Genomic DNA, 23,363 nt, shown 5'->3' on the forward strand with positions numbered 1-23,363 from the left:
AATGGCCTTATATTTCAACGCATGGCACATCACCAAAGATAGTTCGACTTTCAAACAAATTTAGCTTTGATCTGTCGGTTAAGGCGTCTGACTAGAAATCAGATTCTCCATGGCAGCGAAGGTTCGAAATCTACCTACTGCAAGCGGCCATTGTTTTGCTTGAAATATATATTTTTTAATTAACAGCTCAGCCCAGAAATTTTTCTCAAATATGGGGATTGAATACATAAATTTATAAAAATATAATGGCCTTATATTTCAACGCATGGCACATCACCAAAAATAGTTCGACTTTCAAACAGATTTAGCCTTGGTCTGTCGGTTAAGGCGTCTGACTAGAAATCAGATTCTCCATGGCAGCGTAGGTTCGAAACCTACCTACTGCAAACGGCCATTATTTTGCTTGATATATATATTTTTTAATTAACAGCTCAGCCCAGAAATTTTTCTCAAATATGGGGTTAGAGTACGTAAATTTATAAAAATATAATGGACTTATATTTCAACGCATGGCACATCACCAGAAATAGTTCGACTTTCAAACAGATTTAGCCCTGGTCTGTCGGTTAAGGCGTCTGACTAGAAATCAGATTCTCTATGACAGCGTAGGTTCGAAACATAATTACTGTAAACGACCATTTGTTTTGCTAGAAATATAATTTTGGTAATTAGCAGCTCCGCCCAGAAAATTTTGTCAATTATGGGGATTGAGTGCATAAAATTAAAACAATATGCATACATATGCCCTTATATATTTCAAATGGCACATCACTAGAAATAGCCCTACTTTCAAACAGATTTAGCCCTGGTCTGTCGGTTAAGGCGTCTGACTAGAAATCAGATTCTCTATGGCAGCGTAGGTTCGAAACCTACCTACTGCAAACGGAAATTGTTTTACTTGAAATATAATTTTCGTAAATAGCAGCTTATCCCAGAAAATTTTGTCAATTATGGGGATTGAATGCATACATTTAAAACAATATAATGCCCTTATATTTGAAATGGCACATGACAAGAAATAGTTCTACTTTCAAACAGATTTAGCCCTGGACTCTCGGTTAAGGCGTCTGACTGGAAATCAGATTCTCTATGGCAGCGTAGGTTCGAAACCTACCTACTGCAAACGGAAATTGTTTTGCTTGAAATATATATTTTTAATTAACAGCTCAGCCCAGAAATTTATCTCAAATATGGGGATTGACAACATAAATTTCAAAAAAAAAATGGCCTTATATATCAACGCATGGCACATCACCAGAAATAGTTCGACTTTCATACAGATTTAGCCTTGGTCTGTCGGTTAAGGCGTCTGACTAGAAATCAGATTCTCCATGGCAGCGTAGGTTCGAAACCTACCTACTGCAAACGGCCATTATTTTGCTTGATATATATATTTTTTAATTAACAGCTCAGCCCAGAAATTTTTCTCAAATATGGGGTTAGAGTACGTAAATTTATAAAAATATAATGGACTTATATTTCAACGCATGGCACATCACCAGAAATAGTTCGACTTTCAAACAGATTTAGCCCTGGTCTGTCGGTTAAGGCGTCTGACTAGAAATCAGATTCTCTATGGCAGCGTAGGTTCGAAACCTAATTACTGTAAACGACCATTTGTTTTGCTTGAAATATAATTTTGGTAATTAGCAGCTCCGCCCAGAAAATTTTGTCAATTATGGGGATTGAGTGCATAAAATTAAAACAATATGCATACATATGCCCTTATATTTCAAATGGCACATCACCAGAAATAATCCCACTTTCAAACAGATTTAGCACTGGTCTGTCGGTTAAGGCGTCTGACTAGAAATCAGATTCTCTATGGCAGCGTAGGTTCGAAACCTACCTACTGCAAACGGCCATTGTTTTGCTTGAAATATATATTTTTTAATTAACAGCTCAGCCCAGAAAATTTTCTCAGATATGGGGATTGAATTCATAAATTTATAAAAATATAATGGCCTTATATTTCAACGCATGGCACATCACCAGAAATAGTTCGACTTTCAAACAGATTTAGCCTTGGTCTGTCGGTTAAGGCGTCTGACTAGAAATCAGATTCCCTATGGCAGCGTAGGTTCGAAACCTACCTACTGCAAACGACCATTGTTTTGCTTGAAATATATATTTTTTAATTAACAGCTAAGCCCAGAAAATTTGCTCAAATATGGGGATTGAATACATAAATTTATAAAAATATAATGGCCTTATATTTCAACGCATGGCACAACAACAGAAATAGTTCGACTCTCAAACAGATGTAGCCTTGGTCTGTCGGTTAAGGCGTCTGACTAGAAATCAGATTCTCCATGGCAGCATAGGATCGATACCTACCTACTGCAAACGGCCATTGTTTTGCGTGAAATATATATTTGTTAATTAACAACTCAGATCAGAAATTATTCTCAAATATGGGGATTGAATACATAAATTTATAAAAATATAATGGCCTTATATTTCAACGCATAGCACAACAACAGAAATAGTTCGACTTTCAAACAGATTTAGCGTTGGTCTGTCGGTTAAGGCGTCTGACTAGAAATCAGATTCTCCATTTCAGCGTAGGATCGATACCTACCTACTGCAAACGGCCATTGTTTTGCGTGAAATATATATTTTTTAATTAACAGCTCAGCTCAGAAATTTTTCTAAAATATGGGGATTGAGTACATAAATTTATAAAAATATAATGGACTTATATTTCAACGCATGGCACATTAGCAGAAACAGTTCAACTTTCAAACAGATTTAGCCTTGGTCTCTCGGTTAAGGCGTCTGACTAGAAATCAGATTCTCCATGGCAACGTAGGTTCAAAACCTACCTACTGCAAACGGCCATTGTTTTGCTTGAAATATATATTTTTTAATTAACAGCTCAGCCCAGAAAATTTTCTCAAATATGGGGATTGAAAAAATAAATTTATAAAAATATAATGGCATTATATTTCAACGTTAAGGCCTCTGACTAGAAATCAGATTCCCTATGGCAGCGTAGGTTCGAAACCTACCTACTGCAAACGACCATTGTTTTGCTTGAAATATATATTTTTTAATTAACAGCTAACCCCAGAAAATTTTCCCAAATATGGGGATTGAATACATAAATTTATAAAAATATAATGGCCTTATATTTCAACGCATGGCACAACAACAGAAATAGTCCGACTTTCAAACAGATTTAGCCTTGGTCTGTCGGTTAAGGCGTCTGACTAGAAATCAGATTCACTATGGCAGCGTAGGTTCGAAACCTACCTACTGCAAACGGCCATTGTTTTGCTTGAAATATATATTTTTTAATTAACAGCTCAGCCCAGAAATTTTTCTCAAATATGGGGATAGAGTACGTAAATTTATTAAAATAAAATGGACTTATATTTCAACGCATGGGACATCACCAGAAATAGTTGGACTTTCATACAGATTTAGCCCTGGTCTGTCGATTAAGGCGTCTGACTAGAAATCAGATTCTCTATGGCAGCGTAGGTTCGAAACCTACCTACTGCAAACGGCCATTATTTTGCTTGAAATATATATTTTTTAATTAACAGCTCAGCCCAGAAATTTTTCTCAAATATGGGGATTGAATACATAAATTTATAAAAATATAATGGCCTTATATTTCAACGCATGGCACAACAACAGAAATAGTTCGACTTTCAAACAGATTTAGCCTTGGTCTGTCGGTTAAGGCGTCTGACTAGAGATCAGATTCTCCATGGCAGCGTAGGTTCGAAACCTACCTACTGCAAACGGCCATTGTTTTGCTTGAAATATATATTTAACAGCTCAGCCCAGAAATTTTTCTCAAATATGGGGATTGAATACATAAATTTATAAAAATATAATGGCCTTATATTTCAACGCATGGTACATCACCAGAAATAGTTCGACTTTCAAACAGATTTAGCCTTGGTCTGTCGGTTAAGGCGTCTGACTAGAGATCAGGTTCTCCATGGCAGCGTAGGTTCGAAACCTACCTACTGCAAACGGCCATTGTTTTGCTTGAAATATATATTTAACAGCTCAGCCCAGAAATTTTTCTCAAATATGGGGATTGAATACATAAATTTATAAAAATATAATGGACTTATATTCCAACGCATGGCACATCACCAGAAATAGTTCGACTTTCAAACAGATTTAGCCCTGGTCTGTCGGTTAAGGCGTCTGACAAGAAATCAGATTCTCCATGGCAGCGTAGGTTCGAAACCTACCTACTGCAAACGGCCATTATTTTGCTTGAAATATATATTTTTTAATTAACAGCTCAGCCCAGAAAATTTTGTCAATTATGGGGATTGAGTGCATAAATTTAAAATATTATGCATACATATGCCCTTATATTTCAAATGGCACATCACCAGAAATGGTCCTACTTTCAAACAGATTTAGCCCTGGTCTGTCGGTTAAGGCGTCTGACTAGAAATCAGATTCTCTATCAGCATAAGTTCGAAACCTACCTACTGCAAACGACCATTGTTTTGCTTGAAATATATATTTTTTAATTAACAGCTAAGCCCAGAAAATTTTCTTAAATATGGGGATTGAATACATAAATTTATAAAAATATAATGGCCTTATATTTCAACGCATGGCACATCACCAAAGATAGTTCGACTTTCAAACAAATTTAGCTTTGATCTGTCGGTTAAGGCGTCTGACTAGAAATCAGATTCTCCATGGCAGCGTAGGTTCGAAATCTACCTACTGCAAGCGGCCATTGTTTTGCTTGAAATATATATTTTTTAATTAACAGCTCAGCCCAGAAATTTTTCTCAAATATGGGGATTAAATACATAAATTTATAAAAATATAATGGCCTTATATTTCAACGCATGGCACATCACCAAAAATAGTTCGACTTTCAAACAAATTTAGCTTTGATCTGTCGGTTAAGGCGTCTGACTAGAAATCAGATTCTCCATGGCAGCGTAGGTTCGATACCTACCTACTGCAAACGGCCATTGTTTTGCTTGAAATATATATTTTTTAATTAACAGCTCAGCTCAGAAATTTTTCTAAAATATGGGGATTGAGTACATAAATTTATAAAAATATAATGGACTTATATTTCAACGCATGGCACATTAGCAGAAATAGTTCAACTTTCAAACATATTTAGCCTTGGTCTCTCGGTTAAGGCGTCTGACTAGAAATCAGATTCTCCATGGCAGCGTAGTTTCGAAACCTACCTATTGCAAACGGCCATTATTTTGCTTGAAATATATATTTTTTAATCAACAGCTCAGCCCAGAAATTTTTCACAAATATGGGGATTGAGTACGTAAATTTATAAAAATATAATGGACTTATATTTCAACGCATGGCACATCACCAGAAATAGTTCGACTTTCAAACAGATTTAGCCCTGGTCTCTCGGATAAGGCGTCTGACGTTAAATCAGATTCTCTATGGCAGCGTAGGTTCCAAACCTACCTACTGCAAACGGAAATTGTTTTGCTTGAAATATATATTTTTTAGTTAACAGTTGAGCCCAGAAATTTTTCTCAAATACGGGGATTGATTACATAATTTTATAAAAATATAATGGCCTTATATTTCAACGCATTACACATCACCAGAAATAGTTCGACTTTCAAACAGATTTATCCTTGGTCTGTCGGTTAAAGCGTCTCACTATAAATCAGATTCTCTATCAGCATAATTTCGAAACCTACCTGCTGCAAACGACCATTTGTTTTGCTTGAAATATAATTTTTGTAATTAGCAGCTCAGCCCAGAAAATTTTGTCCATTATGGGGATTGAGTGCATAAATTTAAAACAATATGCATACATATGCCCTTATATTTCAAATGGCACATCACCAGAAATAGTCCTACTTTCAAACAGATTTAGCCCTGGTCTGTCGGTTAAAGCGTCTGACTAGAAATCAGATTCCCTATGGCAGCGTAGGTTCGAAACCTACCTACTGCAAACGGCCATTGTTTTGCTTGAAATATATATTTTTTAATTAACAGCTCAGCCCAGAAATTTTTCTCAAATATGGGGATTGAATACATAAATTTATAAAAATATAATGGCCTTATATTTCAACGCATGGCACATCACCAAAAATAGTTCGACTTTCAAACAAATTTAGCTTTGATCTGTCGGTTAAGGCGTCTGACTAGAAATCAGATTCTCCATGGCAGCGTAGGTTCGATAGCTACCTACTGCAAACGGCCATTGTTTTGCTTGAAATATATATTTTTTAATTAACAGCTCAGCTCAGAAATTTTTCTAAAATATGGGGATTGAGTACATAAATTTATAAAAATATAATGGACTTATATTTCAACGCATGGCAAATTAGCAGAAACAGTTCAACTTTCAAACAGATTTAGCCTTGGTCTCTCGGTTAAGGCGTCTGACTAGAAATCAGATTCTCCATGGCAGCGAAGGTTCGAAACCTACCTACTGCAAACGGTCATTATTTTGCTTGAAATATATATTTTTTAATTAACAGCTCAGCCCAGAAATTTTTCTCAAATATGGGGATTGATTACGTAAATTTATAAAAATATAATGGACTTATATTTCAACGCATGGAACATCACCAGAAATAGTTCGACTTTCAAACAGATTTAGCCTTGGTCTGTCGGTTAAGGTGTCTGACTAAAAATCAGATTCTCCATGGCAGCGTAGGTTCGAAACCTACCTACTGCAAACGGCCATTTGCTTGAAATATAATTTTTGTAATTAGCAGCTCAGCCCAGAAAATTTTGTCAATTATGGGGATTGAGTGCATAAATTTAAAACAATATGCATACATATGCCCTTATATTTCAAATGGCACATCACCAGAAATAGTCCTACTTTCAAACAGATTTAGCTCTGGTCTGTCGGTTAAGGCGTCTGACTAGAAATCAGATTCTCTATGGCAGCGTAGGTTCGAAACCTACCTACTGCAAACGGCCATTGTTTTGCTTGAAATATATATTTTTTAATTAACAGGTCAGCCCAGAAATTTTTCTCAAATGTGGGGATTGACTACATAAATTTATAAAAATATAATGGCCTTATATTTCAACGCATGGCACATCACCAGAAATAGTTCGACTTTCAAACAGATTTAGCCTTGGTCTGTCGGTTAAGGCGTCCGACTAGAAATCAGATTCTCTATCAGCATAGGTTCGAAACCTACCTACTGCAAACGAACATTTGTTTTGCTTGAAATATAATTTTTGTAATTAGCAGCTCAGCCCAGAAAATTTTGTCAATTATGGGGATTGAGTGCATAAATTTAAAACAATATGCATACATATGCCCTTATATTTCAAATGGCACATCACCAGAAATAGTCCTACTTTCAAACAGATTTAGCCCTGGTCTGTCGGTTAAGGCGTCTGACTAGAAATCAGATTCTCTATGGCAGCGTAGGTTCGAAACCTACCTACTGCAAACGGCAATTGTTTTGCATGAAATATATATTTTTTAATTAACAGCTCAGCCCAGAAATTTTTCTCAAATATGGGGATTGAGTGCGTAAATTTATAAAAATATAATGGACTTATATTTCAACGCATGGCACATCACCAGAAATAGTTCGACTTTCAAACAAATTTAGCCTTGGTCTGTCGGTTAAAACGTCTGACTAGAAATCAGATTCCCTATGGCAGCGTAGGTTCGAAACCTACCTACTGCAAACGGCCATTGTTTTGCTTGAAATATATAATTTTTAATTAACAGCTCAGCCCAGAAATTTTTCTCAAATATGGGGATTTAATACATAAATTTATAAAAATATAATGGCCTTATATTTCAACGCATGGCACATCACCAAAAATAGTTCGACTTTCAAACAAATTTAGTTTTGATCTGTCGGTTAAAGCGTCTGACTAGAAATCAGATTCTCCATGGCAGCGTAGGTTCGATACCTACCTACTGCAAACGGCTATTGTTTTGCTTGAAATATATATTTTTTAATTAACAGCTCAGCTCAGAAATTTTTCTAAAATATGGGGATTGAGTACATAACTACCTACTGTAAACGACCATTTGTTTTGCTTGAAATATAATTTTTGTAATTAGCAGCTCCGCCCAGAAAATTTTGTCAATTATGGGGATTGAGTGCATAAATTTAAAACAATATGCATACATATGCCCTTATATTTCAAATGGCGCATCACCAGAAATAATCCTACTTTCAAACAGATTTAGCACTGGTCTGTCGGTTATGGCGTCTGACTAGAAATCAGATTCTCTATGGCAGCGTAGGTTCGAAACCTACCTACTGTAAACGACCATTTGTTTTGCTTAAAATATAATTTTTGTAATTAGCAGCTCCGCCCAGAAAATTTTGTCAATTATGGGGATTGAGTGCATAAATTTAAAACAATATGCATACATATGCCCTTATATTTCAAATGGCACATCACCAGAAATAATCCTACTTTCAAACAGATTTAGCACTGGTCTGTCGGTTAAGGCGTCTGACTAGAAATCAGATTCCCTATGGCAGCGTAGGTTCGAAACCTACCTACTGCAAACGACCATTGTTTTGCTTGAAATATATATTTTTTAATTAACAGCTCGGCCCAGAAATTTTTCTCAAATATGGGGATTGAATACATAAATTTATAAAAATATAATGGCCTTATATTTCAACGCATGGCACATTAGCAGAAACAGTTCAACTTTCAAACAGATTTAGCCTTGGTCTCTCGGTTAAGGCGTCTGACTAGAAATCAGATTCTCCATGGCAACGTAGGTTCGAAACCTACCTATTGCAAACGGCCATTATTTTGCTTGAAATATATATTTTTTAATTAACAGCTCAGCCCAGAAATTTTTCTCAAATATGGGGATTGAGTACATAAATTTATAAAAATATAATGGACTTATATTTCAACGCATGGCACATCCCCAGAAATAGTTCGACTTTCAAACAGATTTAGCCTTGGTCTGTCGGTTAAGGCGTCTGACTAGAAATCAGGTTTTCTATGGCAGCGTAGGTTCGAAACCTACCTACTGTAAACGACCATTTGTTTTGCTTGAAATATAATTTTTGTAATTAGCAGCTCCGCCCAGAAAATTTTGTCAATTATGGGGATTGAGTGCATAAATTTAAAACAATATGCATACATATGCCCTTATATTTCAAATGGCGCATCACCAGAAATAATCCTACTTTCAAACAGATTTAGCACTGGTCTGTCGGTTATGGCGTCTGACTAGAAATCAGATTCTCTATGGCAGCATAGGTTCGAAACCTACCTACTGTAAACGACCATTTGTTTTGCTTAAAATATAATTTTTGTAATTAGCAGCTCCGCCCAGAAAATTTTGTCAATTATGGGGATTGAGTGCATAAATTTAAAACAATATGCATACATATGCCCTTATATTTCAAATGGCACATCACCAGAAATAATCCTACTTTCAAACAGATTTAGCACTGGTCTGTCGGTTAAGGCGTCTGACTAGAAATCAGATTCCCTATGGCAGCGTAGGTTCGAAACCTACCTACTGCAAACGACCATTGTTTTGCTTGAAATATATATTTTTTAATTAACAGCTCGGCCCAGAAATTTTTCTCAAATATGGGGATTGAATACATAAATTTATAAAAATATAATGGCCTTATATTTCAACGCATGGCACATTAGCAGAAACAGTTCAACTTTCAAACAGATTTAGCCTTGGTCTCTCGGTTAAGGCGTCTGACTAGAAATCAGATTCTCCATGGCAACGTAGGTTCGAAACCTACCTATTGCAAACGGCCATTATTTTGCTTGAAATATATATTTTTTAATTAACAGCTCAGCCCAGAAATTTTTCTCAAATATGGGGATTGAGTACATAAATTTATAAAAATATAATGGACTTATATTTCAACGCATGGCACATCCCCAGAAATAGTTCGACTTTCAAACAGATTTAGCCTTGGTCTGTCGGTTAAGGCGTCTGACTAGAAATCAGGTTTTCTATGGCAGCGTAGGTTCGAAACCTACCTACTGTAAACGACCATTTGTTTTGCTTGAAATATAATTTTTGTAATTAGCAGCTCCGCCCAGAAAATTTTGTCAATTATGGGGATTGAGTGCATAAATTTAAAACAATATGCATACATATGCCCTTATATTTCAAATGGCGCATCACCAGAAATAATCCTACTTTCAAACAGATTTAGCACTGGTCTGTCGGTTATGGCGTCTGACTAGAAATCAGATTCTCTATGGCAGCATAGGTTCGAAACCTACCTACTGTAAACGACCATTTGTTTTGCTTAAAATATAATTTTTGTAATTAGCAGCTCCGCCCAGAAAATTTTGTCAATTATGGGGATTGAGTGCATAAATTTAAAACAATATGCATACATATGCCCTTATATTTCAAATGGCACATCACCAGAAATAATCCTACTTTCAAACAGATTTAGCACTGGTCTGTCGGTTAAGGCGTCTGACTAGAAATCAGATTCCCTATGGCAGCGTAGGTTCGAAACCTACCTACTGCAAACGACCATTGTTTTGCTTGAAATATATATTTTTTAATTAACAGCTCGGCCCAGAAATTTTTCTCAAATATGGGGATTGAATACATAAATTTATAAAAATATAATGGCCTTATATTTCAACGCATGGCACAACAACAGAAATAGTTCGACTTTCAAACAGATTTAGCCTTGGTCTGTCGGTTAAGGCGTCTGACTAGAGATCAGATTCTCCATGGCAGCGTAGGTTCGAAAGCTACCTACTGCAAACGGCCATGGTTTTGCTTGTAATATATATTTTTTAATTAACAGCTCAGCCCAGAAAATTTTCTCAAATATGGGGATTGAATACATAAATTTATAAAAATATAATTGCCTTATATTTCAACGTTAAGGCCTCTGACTAGAAATCAGATTCCCTATGGCAGCGTAGGTTCGAAATCTACCTACTGCAAAAGACCATTGTTTTGCTTGAAATATGTATTTTTGAATTAACAGCTAAGCCCAGAAAATTTTGCCAAATATGGGGATTGAATACATAAATTTATAAAAATATAATGGCCTTATATTTCAACGCATGGCACAACAACAGAAATAGTCCGACTTTCAAACAGATTTAGCCCTGGTCTGTCGGTTAAGGCGTCTGACTAGAAATCAGATTCTCTATGGCAGCGTAGGTTCGAAACCTACCTACTGTAAACGACCATTTGTTTTGCTTAAAATATAATTTTTGTAATTAGCAGCTCCGCCCAGAAAATTTTGTCAATTATGGGGATTGAGTGCATAAATTTAAAACAATATGCATACATATGCCCTTATATTTCAAATGGCACATCACCAGAAATAATCCTACTTTCAAACAGATTTAGCACTGGTCTGTCGGTTAAGGCGTCTGACTAGAAATCAGATTCCCTATGGCAGCGTAGGTTCGAAACCTACCTACTGCAAACGACCATTGTTTTGCTTGAAATATATATTTTTTAATTAACAGCTCGGCCCAGAAATTTTTCTCAAATATGGGGATTGAATACATAAATTTATAAAAATATAATGGCCTTATATTTCAACGCATGGCACATTAGCAGAAACAGTTCAACTTTCAAACAGATTTAGCCTTGGTCTCTCGGTTAAGGCGTCTGACTAGAAATCAGATTCTCCATGGCAACGTAGGTTCGAAACCTACCTATTGCAAACGGCCATTATTTTGCTTGAAATATATATTTTTTAATTAACAGCTCAGCCCAGAAATTTTTCTCAAATATGGGGATTGAGTACATAAATTTATAAAAATATAATGGACTTATATTTCAACGCATGGCACATCCCCAGAAATAGTTCGACTTTCAAACAGATTTAGCCTTGGTCTGTCGGTTAAGGCGTCTGACTAGAAATCAGGTTTTCTATGGCAGCGTAGGTTCGAAACCTACCTACTGTAAACGACCATTTGTTTTGCTTGAAATATAATTTTTGTAATTAGCAGCTCCGCCCAGAAAATTTTGTCAATTATGGGGATTGAGTGCATAAATTTAAAACAATATGCATACATATGCCCTTATATTTCAAATGGCGCATCACCAGAAATAATCCTACTTTCAAACAGATTTAGCACTGGTCTGTCGGTTATGGCGTCTGACTAGAAATCAGATTCTCTATGGCAGCGTAGGTTCGAAACCTACCTACTGTAAACGACCATTTGTTTTGCTTAAAATATAATTTTCGTAATTAGCAGCTCCGCCCAGAAAATTTTGTCAATTATGGGGATTGAGTGCATAAATTTAAAACAATATGCATACATATGCCCTTATATTTGAAATGGCACATCACCAGAAATAATCCTACTTTCAAACAGATTTAGCACTGGTCTGTCGGTTAAGGCGTCTGACTAGAAATCAGATTCCCTATGGCAGCGTAGGTTCGAAACCTACCTACTGCAAACGACCATTGTTTTGCTTGAAATATATATTTTTTAATTAACAGCTCGGCCCAGAAATTTTTCTCAAATATGGGGATTGAATACATAAATTTATAAAAATATAATGGCCTTATATTTCAACGCATGGCACAACAACAGAAATAGTTCGACTTTCAAACAGATTTAGCCTTGGTCTGTCGGTTAAGGCGTCTGACTAGAGATCAGATTCTCCATGGCAGCGTAGGTTCGAAAGCTACCTACTGCAAACGGCCATGGTTTTGCTTGTAATATATATTTTTTAATTAACAGCTCAGCCCAGAAAATTTTCTCAAATATGGGGATTGAATACATAAATTTATAAAAATATAATTGCCTTATATTTCAACGTTAAGTCCTCTGACTAGAAATCAGATTCCCTATGGCAGCGTAGGTTCGAAATCTACCTACTGCAAAAGACCATTGTTTTGCTTGAAATATGTATTTTTGAATTAACAGCTAAGCCCAGAAAATTTTGCCAAATATGGGGATTGAATACATAAATTTATAAAAATATAATGGCCTTATATTTCAACGCATGGCACAACAACAGAAATAGTCCGACTTTCAAACAGATTTAGCCCTGGTCTGTCGGTTAAGGCGTCTGACTAGAAATCAGATTCTCTATGGCAGCGTAGGTTCGAAACCTACCTACTGTAAACGACCATTTGTTTTGCTTGAAATATAATTTTTGTAATTAGCAGCTCCGCCCAGAAAATTTTGTCAATTATGGGGAGTGAGTGCATAAATTTAAAACAATATGCATACATATGCCCTTATATTTCAAATGGCACATCACCAGAAATAGTCCTACTTTCAAACAGATTTAGCCCTGGTCTGTCGGTTAAGGCGTCTGAATAGAAATCAGATTCGCTATGGCAGCAAAGGTTCGAAACCTACCTACTGCAAATGGCAATTATTTTGCATGAAATATATATTTTTTAATTAACAGCTCAGCCCAGAAATTTTTCTCAAATATGGGGATTGAGTGCGTAAATTTATAAAAATATAATGGACTTATATTTCAACGCATGGCACATCACCAGAAATAGTTCGACTTTCAAACAGATTTAGCCTTGGTCTGTCGGTTAAGGCGTCTGACTAGAGATCAGATTCTCCATGGCAGCGTAGGTTCGAAACCTACCTACTGCAAACGGCCATTGTTTTGCTTGAAATATATATTTAACAGCTCAGCCCAGAAATTTTTCTCAAATATGGGGATTGAATACATAAATTTATAAAAATATAATGGCCTTATATTTCAACGCATGGTACATCACCAGAAATAGTTCGACTTTCAAACAGATTTAGCCTTGGTCTGTCGGTTAAGGCGTCTGACTAGAAATCAGATTCCCTATGGCAGCATAGGTTCGAAACCTACCTACTGCAAACGGCCATTGTTTTGCTTGAAATATATATTTAACAGCTCAGCCCAGAAATTTTTCTCAAATATGGGGATTGAATACATAAATTTATAAAAATATAATGGCCTTATATTTCAACGCATGGTACATCACCAGAAATAGTTCGACTTTCAAACAGATTTAGCCTTGGTCTGTCGGTTAAGGCGTCTGACTAGAGATCAGGTTCTCCGTGGCAGCGTAGGTTCGAAACCTACCTACTGCAAACGGCCATTGTTTTGCTTGAAATATATATTTAACAGCTCAGCCCAGAAATTTTTCTCAAATATGGGGATTGAATACATAAATTTATAAAAATATAATGGACTTATATTCCAACGCATGGCACATCACCAGAAATAGTTCGACTTTCAAACAGATTTAGCCCTGGTCTGTCGGTTAAGGCGTCTGACTAGGAATCAGATTCTCCATGGCAGCGTAGGTTCGAAACCTACCTACTGCAAACGGCCATTATTTTGCTTGAAATATATATTTTTTAATTAACAGCTCAGCCCAGAAAATTTTGTCAATTATGGGGATTGAGTGCATAAAATTAAAATATTATGCATACATATGCCCTTATATTTCAAATGGCACATCACCCGAAATAGTCCTACTTTCAAACAGATTTAGCCCTGGTCTGTCGGTTAAGGCGTCTGACTAGAAATCAGATTCTCTATCAGCATAGGTTCGAAACCTACCTACTGCAAACGACCATTGTTTTGCTTGAAATATATATTTTTTAATTAACAGCTAAGCCCAGAAAATTTTCTCAAATATGGGGATTGAATACATAAATTTATAAAAATATAATGGCCTTATATTTCATCGCATGGCACATCACCAAAGATAGTTCGACTTTCAAACAAATTTAGCTTTGATCTGTCGGTTAAGGCGTCTGACTAGAAATCAGATTCTCCATGGCAGCGTAGGTTCGAAATCTACCTACTGCAAGCGGCCATTGTTTTGCTTGAAATATATATTTTTTAATTAACAGCTTAGCCCAGAAATTTTTCTCAAATATGGGGATTGAATACATAAATTTATAAAAATATAATGGCCTTATATTTCAACGCATGGCACATCACCAAAAATAGTTCGACTTTCAAACAAATTTAGCTTTGATCTGTCGGTTAAGGCGTCTTACTAGAAATCAGATTCTCCATGGCAGCGTAGGTTCGATACCTACCTACTGCAAACGGCCATTGTTTTGCTTGAAATATATATTTTTTAATTAACAGCTCAGCTCAGAAATTTTTCTAAAATATGGGGATTGAGTACATAAATTTATAAAAATATAATGGACTTATATTTCAACGCATGGCACATTAGCAGAAATAGTTCAACTTTCAAACAGATTTAGCCTTGGTCTCTCGGTTAAGGCGTCTGACTAGAAATCAGATTCTCCATGGCAGCGTAGGTTCGAAACCTACCTATTGCAAACGGCCATTATTTTGCTTGAAATATATATTTTTTAATTAACAGCTCAGCCCAGAAATTTTTCTCAAATATGGGGATTGAGTACGTAAATTTATAAAAATATAATGGACTTATATTTCAACGCATGGCACATCACCAGAAATAGTTCGACTTTCAAACAGATTTAGCCCTGGTCTCTCGGATAAGGCGTCTGACTTTAAATCAGATTCTCTATGGCAGCGTAGGTTCCAAACCTACCTACTGCAAACGGAAATTGTTTTGCTTGAAATATATATTTTTTAGTTAACAGTTGAGCTCAGAAATTTTTCTCAAATACGGGGATTGATTACATAAATTTATAAAAATATAATGGCCTTATATTTCAACGCATTACACATCACCAGAAATAGTTCGACTTTCAAACAGATTTATCCTTGGTCTGTCGGTTAAAGCGTCTCACTAGAAATCAGATTCTCTATCAGCATAATTTCGAAACCTACCTACTGCAAACGATCATTTGTTTTGCTTGAAATATAATTTTTGTAATTAGCAGCTCAGCCCAGAAAATTTTGTCCATTATGGGGATTGAGTGCATAAATTTAAAACAATATGCATACATATGCCCTTATATTTCAAATGGCACATCACCAGAAATAGTCCTACTTTCAAACAGATTTAGCCCTGGTCTGTCGGTTAAAGCGTCTGACTAGAAATCAGATTCCCTATGGCAGCGTAGGTTCGAAACCTACCTACTGCAAACGGCCATTGTTTTCCTTGAAATATATATTTTTTAATTAACAGCTCAGCCCAGAAATTTTTCTCAAATATGGGGATTGAATACATAAATTTATAAAAATATAATGGCCTTATATTTCAACGCATGGCACATCACCAAAAATTGTTCGACTTTCAAACAAATTTAGCTTTGATCTGTCGGTTAAGGCGTCTGACTAGAAATCAGATTCTCCATGGCAGCGTAGGTTCGATAGCTACCTACTGCAAACGGCCATTGTTTTGCTTGAAATATACATTATTTAATTAACAGCTCAGCTCAGAAATTTTTCTAAAATATGGGGATTGAGTACATAAATTTATAAAAATATAATGGACTTATATTTCAACGCATGGCACATTAGCAGAAACAGTTCAACTTTCAAACAGATTTAGCCTTGGTCTCTCGGTTAAGGCGTCTGACTAGAAATCAGATTCTCCATGGCAGCGTAGGTTCGAAACCTACCTACTGCAAACGGCCATTATTTTGCTTGAAATATAATTTTTGTAATTAGCAGCTCAGCCCAGAAAATTTTGTCAATTATGGGGATTGAGTGCATAAATTTAAAACAATATGCATACATATGCCCTTATATTTCAAATGGCACATCACCAGAAATAGTCCTACTTTCAAACAGATTTAGCCCTGGTCTGTCGGTTAAGGCGTCTGACTAGAAATCAGATTCTCTATGGCAGCGTAGGTTCGAAACCTACCTACTGCAAACGGCCATTGTTTTGCTTGAAATATATATTTTTTAATTAACAGGTCAGCCCAGAAATTTTTCTCAAATGTGGGGATTGACTACATAAATTTATAAAAATATAATATCCTTATATTTCAACGCATGGCACATCACCAGAAATAGTTCGACTTTCAAACAGATTTAGCCTTGGTCTGTCGGTTAAGGCGTCCGACTAGAAATCAGATTCTCTATCAGCATAGGTTCGAAACCTACCTACTGCAAACGAACATTTGTTTTGCTTGAAATATAATTTTTGTAATTAGCAGCTCAGCCCAGAAAATTTTGTCAATTATGGGGATTGAGTGCATAAATTTAAAACAATATGCATACATATGCCCTTATATTTCAAATGGCATATCAACAGAAATAGTCCTACTTTCAAACAGATTTAGCCCTGGTCTGTCGGTTAAGGCGTCTGACTAGAAATCAGATTCTCTATGGCAGCGTAGGTTCGAAACCTACCTACTGCAAACGGCAATTGTTTTGCATGAAATATATATTTTTTAATTAACAGCTCAGCCCAGAAATTTTTCTCAAATATGGGGATTGAGTGCGTAAATTTATAAAAATATAATGGACTTATATTTCAACGCATGGCACATTAGCAGAAACAGTTAAACTTTCAAACAGATCTAGCCTTGGTCTCTCGGTTAAGGCGTCTGACTAGAAATCAGATTCTCCATGGCAACGTAGGTTCGAAACCTACCTATTGCAAACGGCCACTATTTTGCTTGAAATATATATTTTTTAATTAACAGCTCAGCCCAGAAATTTTTCTCAAATATGGGGATAGAGTACGTAAATTTATAAAAATATAATGGACTTATATTTCAACGCATGGCACCTCACCAGAAATAATTCGACTTTCAAACAGATTTAGCCCTGGTCTGTCGGTTAAGGCGTCTGACTAGAAATCAGATTCTCTATGGCAGCGTAGGTTCGAAACCTACCTACTGCAAACGGCCATTATTTTGCTTGAAATATATATTTTTTAATTAACAGCTCAGCCCAGAAATTTTCTTTAATATGGGGATAGAGTACGTAAATTTATAAAAATATAATGGATTTATATTTCAACGCATGGCACATCACCAGAAATAGTTCGACTTTCAGACAGATTTAGCCCTGGTCTGTCGGTTAAGGCGTCTGACTAGAACTCAGATTCTCTATGGCAGCGTAGGTTCGAAACCTACCTACTGTAAACGACCATTTGTTTTGCTTAAAATATAATTTTTGTAATTAGCAGCTCCGCCCAGAAAATTTTGTCAATTATGGGGATTGAGTGCATAAATTTAAAACAATATGCATACATATGCCCTTATATTTCAAATGGCACATCACCAGAAATAATCCTACTTTCAAACAGATTTAGCACTGGTCTGTCGGTTAAGGCGTCTGACTAGAAATCAGATTCCCTATGGCAGCGTAGGTTCGAAACCTACCTACTGCAAACGACCATTGTTTTGCTTGAAATATATATTTTTTAATTAACAGCTCGGCCCAGAAATTTTTCTCAAATATGGGGATTGAATACATAAATTTATAAAAATATAATGGCCTTATATTTCAACGCATGGCACAACAACAGAAATAGTTCGACTTTCAAACAGATTTAGCCTTGGTCTGTCGGTTAAGGCGTCTGACTAGAGATCAGATTCTCCATGGCAGCGTAGGTTCGAAACCTAAATACTGCAAACGGCCATGGTTTTGCTTGAAATATATATTTTTTAATTAACAGCTCAGCCCAGAAAATTTTGTCAATTATGGGGATTGAGTGCATAAATTTAAAACAATATGCATACCTATGCCCTTATACTTTCAAACAGATTTAGCACTGGTCTGTCGGTTAAGGCGTCTGACTAGAAATCAGATTCCCTATGGCAGCGTAGGTTCGAAACCTACCTACTGCAAACGACCATTGTTTTGCTTGAAATATATATTTTTTAATTAACAGCTCGGCCCAGAAATTTTTCTCAAATATGGGGATTGAATACATAAATTTATAAAAATATAATGGCCTTATATTTCAACGCATGGCACAACAACAGAAATAGTCCGACTTTCAAACAGATTTAGCCTTGGTCTGTCGGTTAAGGCGTCTGACTAGAAATCAGATTCACTATGGCAGCGTAGGTTCGAAACCTACCTACTGCAAACGGCCATTGTTTTGCTTGAAATATATATTTTTTAATTAACAGCTCAGCCCAGAAATTTTTCTCAAATATGGGAATAGAGTACGTAAATTTATAAAAATATAATGGACTTATATTTCAACGCATGGCACATCACCAGAAATAGTTCGACTTTCAAACAGATTTAGCCCTGGTCTGTCGGTTAAGGCGTCTGACTAGAAATCAGATTCTCTATGGCAGCGTAGGTTCGAAACCTACCTACTGCAAACGGCCATTATTTTGCTTGAAATATATATTTTTTAATTAACAGCTCAGCCCAGAAATTTTTCTCAACTATGGGGATAGAGTACGTAAATTTATAAAAATATAATGGACTTATATTTCAACGCATGGCACATCACCAGAAATAGTTCGACTTTCAAACAGATTCAGCCCTGGTCTGTCGGTTAAGGCGTCTGACTAGAAATCAGATTCTCTATGGCAGCGTAGGTTCGAAACCTACCTACTGTAAACGACCATTTGTTTTGCTTGAAATATAATTTTTGTAATTAGCAGCTCCGCCCAGAAAATTTTGTCAATTATGGGGATTGAGTGCATAAATTTAACACAATATGCATACATATGCCCTTATATTTCAAATGGCACATCACCAGAAATAATCCTACTTTCAAACAGATTTAGCACTGGTCTGTCGGTTAAGGCGTCTGACTAGAAATCAGATTCCCTATGGCAGCGTAGGTTCGAAACCTACCTACTGCAAACGACCATTGTTTTGCTTGAAATATATATTTTTTAATTAACAGCTCGGCCCAGAAATTTTTCTCAAATATGGGGATTGAATACATAAATTTATAAAAATATAATGGCCTTATATTTCAACGCATGGCACAACAACAGAAATAGTTCGACTTTCAAACAGATTTAGCCTTGGTCTTTCGGTTAAGGCGTCTGACTAGAGATCAGATTCTCCATGGCAGTGCAGGTTCGAAACCTACCTACTGCAAACGGCCATTGTTTTGCTTGAAATATATATTTAACAGCTCAGCCCAGAAATTTTTCTCAAATATGGGGATTGAATACATAAATTTATAAAAATATAATGGCCTTATATTTCAACGCATGGTACATCACCAGAAATAGTTCGACTTTCAAAGAGATTTAGCCTTGGTCTGTCGGTTAAGGCGTCTGACTAGAAATCAGATTCCCTATGGCAGCGTAGGTTCGAAACCTACCTGCAAACTGCAAACGGCAATTGTTTTGCATGAAATATATATTTTTTAATTAACAGCTCAGCCCAGAAATTTTTCTCAAATATGGGGATTGAGTGCGTAAATTTATAAAAATATAATGGACTTATATTTCAACGCATGGCACATTAGCAGAAACAGTTAAACTTTCAAACAGATCTAGCCTTGGTCTCTCGGTTAAGGCGTCTGACTAGAAATCAGATTCTCCATGGCAACGTAGGTTCGAAACCTACCTATTGCAAACGGCCACTATTTTGCTTGAAATATATATTTTTTAATTAACAGCTCAGCCCAGAAATTTTTCTCAAATATGGGGATAGAGTACGTAAATTTATAAAAATATAATGGACTTATATTTCAACGCATGGCACCTCACCAGAAATAATTCGACTTTCAAACAGATTTAGCCCTGGTCTGTCGGTTAAGGCGTCTGACTAGAAATCAGATTCTCTATGGCAGCGTAGGTTCGAAACCTACCTACTGCAAACGGCCATTATTTTGCTTGAAATATATATTTTTTAATTAACAGCTCAGCCCAGAAATTTTCTTTAATATGGGGATAGAGTACGTAAATTTATAAAAATATAATGGATTTATATTTCAACGCATGGCACATCACCAGAAATAGTTCGACTTTCAGACAGATTTAGCCCTGGTCTGTCGGTTAAGGCGTCTGACTAGAACTCAGATTCTCTATGGCAGCGTAGGTTCGAAACCTACCTACTGTAAACGACCATTTGTTTTGCTTAAAATATAATTTTTGTAATTAGCAGCTCCGCCCAGAAAATTTTGTCAATTATGGGGATTGAGTGCATAAATTTAAAACAATATGCATACATATGCCCTTATATTTCAAATGGCACATCACCAGAAATAATCCTACTTTCAAACAGATTTAGCACTGGTCTGTCGGTTAAGGCGTCTGACTAGAAATCAGATTCCCTATGGCAGCGTAGGTTCGAAACCTACCTACTGCAAACGACCATTGTTTTGCTTGAAATATATATTTTTTAATTAACAGCTCGGCCCAGAAATTTTTCTCAAATATGGGGATTGAATACATAAATTTATAAAAATATAATGGCCTTATATTTCAACGCATGGCACAACAACAGAAATAGTTCGACTTTCAAACAGATTTAGCCTTGGTCTGTCGGTTAAGGCGTCTGACTAGAGATCAGATTCTCCATGGCAGCGTAGGTTCGAAACCTAAATACTGCAAACGGCCATGGTTTTGCTTGAAATATATATTTTTTAATTAACAGCTCAGCCCAGAAAATTTTGTCAATTATGGGGATTGAGTGCATAAATTTAAAACAATATGCATACCTATGCCCTTATACTTTCAAACAGATTTAGCACTGGTCTGTCGGTTAAGGCGTCTGACTAGAAATCAGATTCCCTATGGCAGCGTAGGTTCGAAACCTACCTACTGCAAACGACCATTGTTTTGCTTGAAATATATATTTTTTAATTAACAGCTCGGCCCAGAAATTTTTCTCAAATATGGGGATTGAATACATAAATTTATAAAAATATAATGGCCTTATATTTCAACGCATGGCACAACAACAGAAATAGTCCGACTTTCAAACAGATTTAGCCTTGGTCTGTCGGTTAAGGCGTCTGACTAGAAATCAGATTCACTATGGCAGCGTAGGTTCGAAACCTACCTACTGCAAACGGCCATTGTTTTGCTTGAAATATATATTTTTTAATTAACAGCTCAGCCCAGAAATTTTTCTCAAATATGGGAATAGAGTACGTAAATTTATAAAAATATAATGGACTTATATTTCAACGCATGGCACATCACCAGAAATAGTTCGACTTTCAAACAGATTTAGCCCTGGTCTGTCGGTTAAGGCGTCTGACTAGAAATCAGATTCTCTATGGCAGCGTAGGTTCGAAACCTACCTACTGCAAACGGCCATTATTTTGCTTGAAATATATATTTTTTAATTAACAGCTCAGCCCAGAAATTTTTCTCAACTATGGGGATAGAGTACGTAAATTTATAAAAATATAATGGACTTATATTTCAACGCATGGCACATCACCAGAAATAGTTCGACTTTCAAACAGATTCAGCCCTGGTCTGTCGGTTAAGGCGTCTGACTAGAAATCAGATTCTCTATGGCAGCGTAGGTTCGAAACCTACCTACTGTAAACGACCATTTGTTTTGCTTGAAATATAATTTTTGTAATTAGCAGCTCCGCCCAGAAAATTTTGTCAATTATGGGGATTGAGTGCATAAATTTAACACAATATGCATACATATGCCCTTATATTTCAAATGGCACATCACCAGAAATAATCCTACTTTCAAACAGATTTAGCACTGGTCTGTCGGTTAAGGCGTCTGACTAGAAATCAGATTCCCTATGGCAGCGTAGGTTCGAAACCTACCTACTGCAAACGACCATTGTTTTGCTTGAAATATATATTTTTTAATTAACAGCTCGGCCCAGAAATTTTTCTCAAATATGGGGATTGAATACATAAATTTATAAAAATATAATGGCCTTATATTTCAACGCATGGCACAACAACAGAAATAGTTCGACTTTCAAACAGATTTAGCCTTGGTCTTTCGGTTAAGGCGTCTGACTAGAGATCAGATTCTCCATGGCAGTGCAGGTTCGAAACCTACCTACTGCAAACGGCCATTGTTTTGCTTGAAATATATATTTAACAGCTCAGCCCAGAAATTTTTCTCAAATATGGGGATTGAATACATAAATTTATAAAAATATAATGGCCTTATATTTCAACGCATGGTACATCACCAGAAATAGTTCGACTTTCAAAGAGATTTAGCCTTGGTCTGTCGGTTAAGGCGTCTGACTAGAAATCAGATTCCCTATGGCAGCGTAGGTTCGAAACCTACCTGCAAACTGCAAACGGCCATTGTTTTTCTTGAAATATATATTTAACAACTCAGCCCAGAAATTTTTCTCAAATATGGGGATTGAATACATAAATTTATAAAAATATACTGGCCTTATATTTCAACGCATGGTACATCACCAGAAATAGTTCGACTTTCAAACAGATTTAGCCTTGGTCTGTCGCTTCAGGCGTCTGACTAGAGATCTGGTTTTCCATGGCAGCGTAGGTTCGAAACCTACCTACAGCAAACGGCCATTGTTTTGCTTGAAATATATATTTAACAGCTCAGCCCAGAAATTTTTCTCAAATATGGGGATTGAATACATAAATTTATAAAAATATAATGGACTTATATTTCAACGCATGGCACA

This window comes from Cylas formicarius, unplaced genomic scaffold, assembly GCF_029955315.1.
Source record: "Cylas formicarius isolate icCylForm1 unplaced genomic scaffold, icCylForm1.1 PGA_scaffold_26__1_contigs__length_5699629, whole genome shotgun sequence".
Classification (NCBI taxonomy): domain Eukaryota; kingdom Metazoa; phylum Arthropoda; class Insecta; order Coleoptera; family Brentidae; genus Cylas; species Cylas formicarius.